Genomic DNA, 11,260 nt, shown 5'->3' with positions numbered 1-11,260 from the left:
TCTTGACGAGAGGTGTTTCGTGGCGTGCGGAAAGCGAGCGTTGGATCAACTCTGCTCAACATACAGGGGGGAAGAATGTCGGTTGTTCATTGGCGGGAAGCCAGGGGTGTCACTGGGCATCGGAGAATTGAACGGCGGTCTCCTCTCAGCAGAACAATACTGGTCCGTTTCCGATACGAGAGTGCTGCTTCTGCGGCGCTGTCGGCCTGCTCGTTCCCCACGACACCACAATGGGCTGGAACCCACTGGAGAACTAGCCTGTAGCCTGCTGCTTAGATAGTGTGGTAAGCCATTAACACATCTGTGACTAGGGGTGCGGATGGGCCTCGTATGCCGGAATTTTCAATTGCTTGAAGCGCAGATTTGGAGTCTGTGAAGACTGCCCATTCCCGCGGTGTAAAATCAGCGATGTGTTGTAGAAAGCAGTGATGGCCAGTAGTTAACTACATGTGGTTAAAGTACTAGTTAACTACCTGATTGTAGTTAACAAGTAGTTATCAACTACTTGCAGAAATATACTGGCAGCTACTAGTTAAACTACTATTTTAAGTAGTTAACTACAGTAGTTAGGTTACCGAAGGCGCCAACTATTTCCGATTTTGCTGCAAGCTTTACGGCACGATTGTGCTTCCGACTTATACTTTGAGCTACTTGTTTGATGAGAACGGAGGTGCAGAGCAACTGCGTCCTGTAATGTGTACTAAATGTTCACTTTTAATGCTTGTCTAGTGAAGCCTCATTTGTTGTGAAATAATTATTCAACATAGTTTATCGCGTAGGCACAGAAAGAATGCTGCCGCAAGCTCTGTATTTGGCGATCGCAGCAATGGCTTCAGCCGAAGTTTATCATTGCTTGTGATTCCATTTAGGTTCCAAGAACACTACAAGGGATTGGTGTCGATGGACAGCGTTAAGTAGTTATAGATGTAGTTAAACTGCATTGTTAAAGAAGTAGTTTTAACTACTCCCTTGAACAGTGTTGAACTACTAGTTAAACTACTCAACTGCGAAGTAGTTAGTAGTTATAGTTAAACTACTGTAGAAGTAGTTAGTGGCCATCACTGGTAGAAAGAAAAGGATGGCATAGAGTTCCGGAGCTGTGCAGGAGGTTGGATGTGAAAGGCGTCTTCCGTGCACTACGCCTTCGGATGGTATGACCAGAGTTGTGCCTAACTCGTTACAAGTAACTCGTTACTTGGTAACGGTTACTTTTTTTGGTAACGAAGTAACGATGCAGTTACTTTTTAAAAAATTGTAATAGTAACGGAATCAGTTACAAAAATTGGTAACTCGTTACTGACGTTACTCGTTCCTTTTCTTGAGCACGGGGAGGACATTTCGGCATTCCGTGTGGCGCAATGCCTGCAGATTTGACCTGCGTGACGTGTGACTCAAAGTATTATTGCAGTCCCTCACTGGATGTGTTGTTGTCCATTCTCTTGTTTCCGTAATTTACGGCCATCGCTCCTTCCCAAGAATGGCCACCAATTGTGCTATGGCTACAAAAAACGCGTTTCGACTTTTCTTATCTTTGCTAAGCTTCTGAGCGCTCTAAATTATGACGCAGCCCCGTCTGTTTTGGGGAACCGTTGGTGATCTGTGGCACGAAAACCAGTGTTTTTTTATTGTGTTTTCGTAATCTCCGATCACCCCCACTTCGGAAACAAGGAAGAAGGTCCAGGCAAACTGATATAGATTCATGGTAACGGGCCGAGAGACACGGAACACGAAGGACGGACGACAAATTTCGAGTATCAGCTACTCCTGAAGTGCAATTCCTCATTAATAAAGAGTTGAAGGCAAGTGACGGCGTGTTTGTTGGCTCCTTTAACTATGCTGCGGTAACGTAAAAGTAACTCGTTACTTGTGAGTAACGAGAACTCGTTACTTTTCTATGTTGGTAACGAGTAACGTATTTAGTTACTTTTTTCTGAAGTAACGGGTAACGGTATTTAGTTCCTTTTTTTCGGTAACGGGCACAAGTCTGGGTATGACGAATGCTGAGGCGGACTTGTTGTTTCGGGATGCGCCATCGGTATATGCTGCTGTAAATGTAGAAGACTTCTCGTCTACCAGAGCATGAAAATGGGCTAGGAGGACTTGAGGGGGGACCTGACCCTTTCTTTCTAGCAGGTTTGGAAGGCGTACAAACGTGGGCCGTACCACTGGGGACCAGGGGGCTTCCGGCGGTATAGTGTTCTCAGTTGTGAAGCCAGTGAGAGTCTGGAGTGTTCTCTGCGCTACTCGATAGAGTCGCTTTCAGGGCGTTATTGAATTTTCCTGAGGAGCGGGTGGTGGGGAATGCGAGCACGCAAACGGAGGAAGTGCCGAGCCGTTTCACGTTCACGGAGAACCTCAATCGGGAGCTCACCAGCTTCAGCCAGTACTTGCCGTGTTTCAGCCATTCTTGGAACTCCGAGGCATCGGCGAAGGCTTCGAGCAAACAGGGACCGAAGTGTATTTAATGAAGTTCTTGATGTTCTGTGCAGAATAGGAAGGCTGTAAAGCACAGTCGCCCTCACCAATACCGCGTGAACCGCGAGCAGGGAACGCTGATCACAGCCCCACCCTGAGCCAGAAAGATGTTGAATTGCGGGGAGCCATCGCTGCACTTTAGTTTCAAGGTGTTTAATGTGCTGAGCCCAGCGCAAGTCCGAGTCGATTACCAGGCCAAGGAAGCGGTGGAAGCGTACCGGCTCAAGCTTCTTTGTACCAAGCCAAAGAGAGAAATTGGCCATAGCTTTGCGCATGAAAGGGAGCTCGACACACTTTTCGGGTGAAAGGTCCATCCCAAGGTGCGTGAGGTACGTATGGATATTATTTAAAGCAAGCTGGCAGGCGGCGCTGTATGGCTGGGCGTGATTTTCCTACTGTCCAAAGGGGCGACGTCATCTGCATACACGGAAAACGACACTTTACGAGGAATTACTGATTGTAGGCCGGCCATCACCACGTTAAAGAGTGTCGGGCTGAGAATGCTTCCTTGGGGGCTCCTTGTGGAACAGGATGCTGAGGGCTTTGGCCTTGACACGTACGGACAGCGACAGTTCGGTCCGTAAGGAAGTCTTGGAGCGAGATGAAGAGCCGACCGGATACCCCAAACGAGCGCAAGGCGTGCAGCACACAAATGTGCGAGACGGTATCATATGCGCGCTTGATGTCGAGGAAAACCGATAGGACGATCCGTCGATGGGCACGAGCATGTTGAACTGTAGAGACTAGGTCGAGAACTGGATCCATGAAGCTTCGTTGGCGACGAAATCCAGCCATTTCGTGAGGGAACGTACGTTGTTTTTCGAGCCACCAGTCGAGGCAATGCCAAACCATTCTTCCTTCAGTTTCCTCATACACCCTGTCAGGATCACAGGGCGATAGGAGGATAGGGCATTTGGAGGCTTGCCTGGTTTCAGGACGGGAACAACCAATGCCTCCTTCCATGTATGTGGTAAAAATTCTTGTTGCCAAGACGTATTATACACATGAAGGAGAGCTTGGAGTGACCGCCCGTCAAGGTTTCGCAGGGCGGCATAGGTGATTTTATCGGGTCAAGGGGACGAGCCTGCGTTCACAAGCTGCAACGCTGCCTTTAGCTCGATTAGTGTGAAGCCGCGGTCCATAACTTCCGGGGGACGGGGCCAGTCTTGGTGAAGTTCAGCTGTCAAACTGCGGACAAAACTGCGGTGTAGTGGAGTGGTCGAGGCAGCCGCCGGAGTCGTAAGTACGACACAGAAGTCCGTCGGTAGTGTGTTTTGGTCTACACTTTTAACGATAGCCGAGGCCGCTAGAGGATTCTTTTGAGGAGGCGCCTCCTTCAGAGATCGGACTGTCCGCCAGATCTTCGTGGCCAGATCAAACGGTGAAAGGTGGTGGCAAAACTTACGCCAACGCTTCCTGTCCTCTTTCTTAAGTTCTCGTGTTACTTTAGCTTTCATCCTTGCATCCATGCGGTATTCCAGAATGTCCGTAAGTTGCCCTGTCCGACGAGCTGTTCTTTTTGCTCGGCGACGCCAAGCGGCGACGGGAAGAGCAGGGTGAAGTTTCTACAGTACTGCAGTATGTACTTAGATGGGTAGAAATCCAGCGAACCGGTAGAGATGTAGGAAGGGAGTTGCCTCAGGACAGAAGCCGCCGATATTTCGAACAGAGACTGTTCTTCTTCTGGGCACCGTCCTCATCATTGGCATGGTATTTAAAGGGTTAGGTGTGACGTGTTTAAAGGTTCATGCGAATTGTGGGTCAACAGCGCGGAGGGAAGAAAGGGTCCGTACGGGCTTCTACGGCCGGAGTGAATGGCTGCTTTGTTAGAGTGTGGTGGGGATTATGTGAACCTAGTGATCTAGGTTACAGACCGGTTACAGAAAAATGGAAGGTTCACGAACACGTGGACGAAACGGGACAACAGGCAAGAATTGGCAATTAACAGCTAACCTCCTTATCTTTCGTTATGCTTGCCATTTCTTGCCTGTTGTCCCGTTTCGTCCACGTGTTCGTGAACCTTCCATTTTTCAGTAACCGGTCTATAACCTAGATCACTACGTTCACATAATCCCCACCACACTCTAACAAAGCAGCCATTCACTCCGGCCGTAGAAGCCCGTACGGACCCTTTCTTCCCTCCGGGCTGTTGACCCACAATTCGCATGAACCTTTAAACACGCCACACCTAACCCTTTAAATACCATGCCAATAATGAGGACGGTGCCCAGAAGAAGAACAGTCTCTGTTCGAAATATCGGCGGCTTCTGTCCTGAGGCAACTCCCTTCCTGCAGTATGTACTTGATTTGTTAGAACGCATGCACCTCATGCAAGGTGTAAAGAAAACATGAAAGAGGCTCAAACTCAAACAAAACGCTACTATGACAGACATACCCGGCAACGTAAGTTCAGCGTGGGGGATAAGGTACTGATCTTGAGACCTGTTAGGCAAAACAAGCTTCAGGTTCATTGAGAAGGCCCTGTCGAAATTTTGCACAAACTTTCGGATACGAACTATGCTGTTCAACTAGGTGGAAAACGAAAAAAGGTTCAGATCTATCACGTAAACTTGATGAAACCGTACGTGGAACGCCAGTGCATAGTTCATCTCACTGTAAAAGTGCCTGAAGAGATGCCACTAGGAATTGCTGAGACACCAGAAACAGCGGATACATTCTCAGTCAGTGAAGTTATCGCGAAGGCTTGTAAGACAAGTAACATGTCAAATAGTCAATTTGAAGACTTGAAAGAAGTAATTCAAGAGTTTGGCGACCTATTTGCTAAAGGACCTGGGAAAACCAGTCTCATTCAACACGACATCGAGCTTTCGGCAGAGGCTGTCGTCCAAGCAAAGCCTTACCGGCGTTCTCCCAAACAGAAGGACATAATCGGACAAGAGGTTAAGAAAATGCTTGATCTCAATATTATCGAATCGGGAGATAGCGACTTCAAGTCTTCAATCTTCTTAGTAGGGGCACCTTGGAAAGTTCCTAGGCCCTGTATAGACTATCGCAAACTGAACGCTATTACTAGAGACCAGCCTTATCCTATCCCAAACATAGAAGAAAGAGTGGAACAGATTAGCAATGCACGCTACATATCCAGCTTGGATCTTATTCGTGGGTATTGGCAGGTCCCACTAAGCGAGAGAGCGAGCAGATATGCTGCCTTCATCTGTCACTTGCCATGCCATCTGAGATATCTCAGACAAATAATTAGCAGATGGCCGCAAGAAGCCGCCTCGCAAACGGATAACAGGTCCAAAGAAAACTACCTGTATATCCCTTTGCACTACAGAAAACGTAAAATGGTTTTGATGCTGTTCGTTTTGAAGTGGGAGTGCACATGAAATGTGTACGTCTTTCGCACAAACGCATACACACAAATTATGCGCTCTTTCCTACAGTGGAACTGTCCAGGCTTTTATCATAATCTGGTAGACATACACTCTCTTTTAGAAAAGCACAAACCTCTAACATTCTGCCTCCAGGAAACATACCTACTAGATGGTAGCAGAACAAATCTCTTCAAGCACGATAATGTTTTTACTAAACATAGAATCAACGCTAACCGTGCATCTGGCGGTGTAGCGATACTAACGCACAAAACGCAGCCAGTGACAGAAGTTACACTCAACACTAACTTGGAAGCCGTTGCAGTGCAACTTAGCCTTAACCGAATTGTAACAGTGGTTTCACTGTACTTGCCACCATCAATGGTGCTAGAGCAGAGGGAAATTGACTACCTAATTGACGAACTTCCTACCCCCTTTGTTATTATGGGTGATCTCAACGGGCACAATCCATTGTGGGCAGCACGCGATGCAACACCCATGGTAAAATTATCGAAAACACGCTCTAATCACATTCACTGTGTACCCTGAATACGGGAAGCCGTACATTCTGCTGTAGTGCAAGCGGCACTTTAAGCCCACTAGACATGTCCATCTGCTCTCCCTCCTTGTTTCAGTGTCTCGAGTGGAGAGTGGAACAAGACTCGTACGGAAGCGATCATTTTCCGACTCGGCTCATGTATGTTACATCCTTTCAATCCATCCCCGCACGAAGTCCGAGATGGATACTGGGAACGGCTGACTTGGAGAGGTTCGAAAAAGAATCGACGTTAAGCCTCTCAATGATAGACGACGCCTCAGTAGACGAGAGCAATGAGAGAATTGTACATCAGATAATAAAAGCAGCCAAAAAGAGTATCCCACAGACATCAACAAAATTCCAGAAAAGGAAAAAGCCTTGGTGGAATGAGGAATGCCAAAAAAAAAAACACGAAAAGAACAAAAGAAAGCGTGGGCTGTGTTCAGGAGACACACCTATAAAGAAGCGAAAAAGCAATCTTGGATGTCATTTGTATCTACTCTTAATGAGCACTTCATCAAAGGTGGTCTGGGACCGATTAGACAAAATAAGGGGAAAGTACTCCGCTTTCACTGTGCCGCCGCTAATACTGAATACTGTGCCATGTAAAGCACTCAAAGAACTGGCGGATATGATGGGACGACACTCTGAAACTGTATCCGGCTCGGCACGCTACAGCGCAAGCTTTCTCCGAATAAAAGCGGGGTCTGAAAGAAGAACTCTGCCTATTTCTGGCGGAGAAAGAGAGCTGTACAACTCCGACCTACGAATGGTTGAACTCGAAAGGGCTTTGTCAGCCACTAATCAGACTGCGCCTGGGCCGGATTCAGTCCATTAACAGATGCTAACTCACCCTCCACAAAGTCTCGTGAAGTGCTCCTAGCCCTTTTTAACTCTGTGTGGCGCAAGGGCACGCTCCCTTCCGAGCGGAAAAAGGCACACGTAATACCAATCTTGAAACCAGGAAAAGACCCAACGTTGACAGCAAGCTACCGGTCGATAGCTCTATCTAGCTGCATAGGAAGAACGTTCGAGCCACTAGTAAACAAATCTCCGATACCATTTAGGGTCAGAGGGAATAATCGCAAAAATCAATGTGGGTTTCGTGCCGGACATTCAACGATTGACCACCTTGTACGACTCGAAACACAAATAAGACAAGCATTCGTGCGAAGGCAACACTGCATGTCTGTCTTCTTTGACATAGCGAAGGTTTATGATACAACACGGATCTCCATGCAAATGGTATCCGAGGACGCCTTCTGCGCTGTATCAGGAATTTCTCACGAGATAGGTTCTTTCAGGTGAAATTGGGCACCACACTATCCGAGGTTTTCTGTCAGGAGAATGGTGTACCCCAGGGCTGTGTACTTAGTGTAACACTATTGATCATAAAGATGAATTCCCTGGCAAGGGTTATTCCGCCGAGTGTATCATACTCGATGCATGCAGATGACCTGCAGGTATCTTCTTGCAGTTCATGTAACCAGTCGATATGTGAAAGACAGGTACAAATGACCATAAATAAGCTCGTCAAATGGGCAAGAGAAAATAGTTTTAATTGTTCTGCCGAAAAAGCAGTACACTCTAAGCGATATACCTCTTATCTAAGCGGCAATTTTTCGAAATTTTTTACCTCCTACGTAAGCGTCATGCAGTACCGCATATAAACTGCAGCTTATGCGGTACATTCTATCTCCTATCGTTGGAGGTACACAATGGTCGACATACCTCCTATAATAAGAGGTACGGTGAACCTATTGAGGTTTCTAGGAGGCATAGCATACCTCTGTGATGTAGCAGGTACACGGTCGCGACCGTACCGTATCTCTTTGGGAAATGTTCTTGGACACAGATAATCCTATTTTCTGTCTCCATACAGCATCCATTGTCCTTAGAAGTCATAATTACAACAACAAATGCTTCACGAGTGCACAGTGAACTGGCCGGTGTCATTACAGCAAGAGTAAAAATGTGAACTTTGGCACGCGCCAGTTACGTGCCCATGAGGTATCAATATAGCGTATGGCAAACAAAAATACTATTAAAAAACTCAGAAGATAGAACGCAAACTGCGCTGGCTATTTATTGGTATATAGAAACACTGTAGCCCTCACACAGATCACACAGCCAAGAGGTGAGAAGTGTGGCTGGTACATCACAAGGGATTTGTTACACTGGTAACGAACTATACATAAAAATGATACAGCAGCTGAAGTGCACCACTGTAGAAGACGAAAAAGAGATAAACAAAACAGTTCCACCTTGATGTATCGGTGTCCACTTTCACAACTAAGACGTATTTCCTTTTTAAGGGAACATTGCGCTGCAGTTGCTTCGTTTCTTTTTTTGTTTAGAAAAGCCCTAAGTTTTTCTGTCATGAGAGAGTAAGTAAATGGAGTGACATCAATAAGTACTGTCTCAATAAGACCAAGGAATTGCCTAAATGTTGCTGGATAAGAAGGGTCCTTCACAAACTAAACACTCAAACAAAGAACAAGGCAGTGTTCAATCGTGCACTTCTGGGGTAGGAAGACGAACTCGTTGCCACAGATATTCCATTCTTGTCATTTGAGAAAAACACCTTTGGTCCCGGTGACAACAGATGTACGATAACGCTAAAATGACAAAAGATACACGTCACTGCGATGAAAGCTCTTCTTTTTTTCAGGAAAATTGCAGTAACACAAGCACATAACAACTGCTCGCACCACCAGCCTGAAACAATATTTATATTGCACATTTGCTCCACGAGCTGCCGATGTCTAAAATGAAAATAGGACTGAAGTAGATATTAATGAACACGTTGCGGAAGACGGAACATTAGGCTTTATGCAAATTTCGAAGCGTGAGGGATGACAAAATGTCTACGAAGCCCCACAATTGAAAAGTCTACATGATCATTTTTACCTTAACAGGCATGTACAGTTAGCGGGTGTCCGCAGTAGAGGCACCAACTTGGACGAAAGGGCACTGCTGTAGCATTCCCAGAAGACCTTTGGTACCCTGTGCACTCGCAGTTGCTGCAAACACCACGGTAGACACCGTGTATATCTTGGTTGTCCCACATGACGTGTTTGCGAATCATGCTGCAAATTCGTTGAAGCAACATGTTAAAATATATAGCAGCCCTTAGACAGGCCCTTAAATTTTACAAACAAACCACTCTAATGCTTCACCAACCATTCTTTGAAAGCAGTACATACATGAATGTAGTTACGCACAAAGCAACCGTTGTTTTGAACAATAAAAAAAATGTTCACACGAAACAACGCTTATGCTTCCGAAAGAAGGTATGCCCCCCCCCCCCCCCCGCAGCCGAGTCGCGTTCATTCAGTTATCTAACACACACTTTTTGGTGCCCCCGTATTGCACAGATTATTTTCTCAAACACGGCAAACTGAAACGGATTACCCACTGCCTCACATTTGTTCAGTTGACCGTACAAGGTCAATACGGTAGGTACAATCCAGTGCGTACAGGACTTACATGCGAACCCCTGACACGTGTACTGTATCAGAAATGTGATTAGATGACTGCAGCAAATCTGATCACTGTCCGACTCTCATAAAGGACAAATTCGTGTACACGACATGCCCACAATGCGAGCAGCGCTTGTGAACCAGGTAGTTACGACGAACATTTTTCGCCTTTGTCAAGGCGTGTTACCGCAAGACAAGATCGTAAAAGAAAGGGCAACACTTACCGGCTTGGATGAACTGCAAATTTGACGAAAAAGTGCCGCTATTCTCGATTTTCACGCTATATAGCTCACCAACTCAACCAGAACACGACAAAACTGCCGGCACTGCCGCCAAACGCGTCAGCGCCAGACTCAGCGTATAATCACAGTGAAACTCGCGTTTCTACACGCGTACCACACGTACGCCAACATACCAATATCGTTATCCATATGGTGACACTGCTGCTCCGTTCGAAGCGTGTTTCATGCCCGGGATTAACCAGACTCTTTCCGACAGTGACTTATACTGATCTGAGAGCGTCCTATATTTTAAAATGAAAATGGTTAAAAATTGGGATGTTCGGTGCAGCATACTTTAAAAGTGATAAAACCCCCGTGCCGGGGAACAAGTCAAAAGACGACACAACACACAGGCACAGACTGACGAACAAGGATTTATTATTATCAAACCTGGTTTATATCCTCTAACCTAATCAACAACGCCCTCTTCAGCAAGGTTCCCAATCACACCCTCAGCATGCCTAGTGACTTTATCGTTATCAAAAGTACAAGACTTATCTTGCGTCCCTCCTGTTTGAATCTTCCAAAAACTTCTCTACTGGAGCAGTTATCAGCACTGAAGGCACACTCACACACCTGGACCCCGCAATTTTTATACTTCAAGCTTCACGATATAATATCGCACCGCCCTTATTACTCTTATATAAAATTTTTGTCTCATGGAATTTAGCAACACAACCCTGGCAACTTTTTAAGTGCTCAACCAAGTTTCCATACCCCCTGCTAACCGAATAACGATGTTCCTTTAACCTAACATTAATGCACCGGGATGTTTGCCCAATATATTCACGCCCGCAACTAACCGGTATGCGATATACAAACCCCAACTGTACAGTTCACAAACTGATTTTCATGACTTATAGAGCACTGAGGTAACTGCTCCTGATTTACCTTCCTAATCAGTGATCTTAAGCCGGGTTTTTTACGAAAGACTGCTTCAACACTGTACTTGCTAGCTACTTTTTTTATCCTGTGGGAGGCTTTATGGGTATATGTAATTACCCCACAGTTCCTTTTTTCAGGGCTTTCGGTTTTTTTGCCACTACTTATTTCTCTGATGATTCTGTTCAAGTCAGTATCTTGAGGCCTTTCATACCGTAAAATTACACAAAAAGGGCTTTTCCTTTCGTACTATAATTTGTGAAAAGA

The sequence above is a fragment of the Ornithodoros turicata genome, chromosome 3 (assembly GCF_037126465.1).
Source record: "Ornithodoros turicata isolate Travis chromosome 3, ASM3712646v1, whole genome shotgun sequence".
In the NCBI taxonomy this organism is placed as follows: Eukaryota; Metazoa; Arthropoda; class Arachnida; order Ixodida; family Argasidae; genus Ornithodoros; species Ornithodoros turicata.
Note: the sequence above shows the minus strand (reverse complement) of the source record.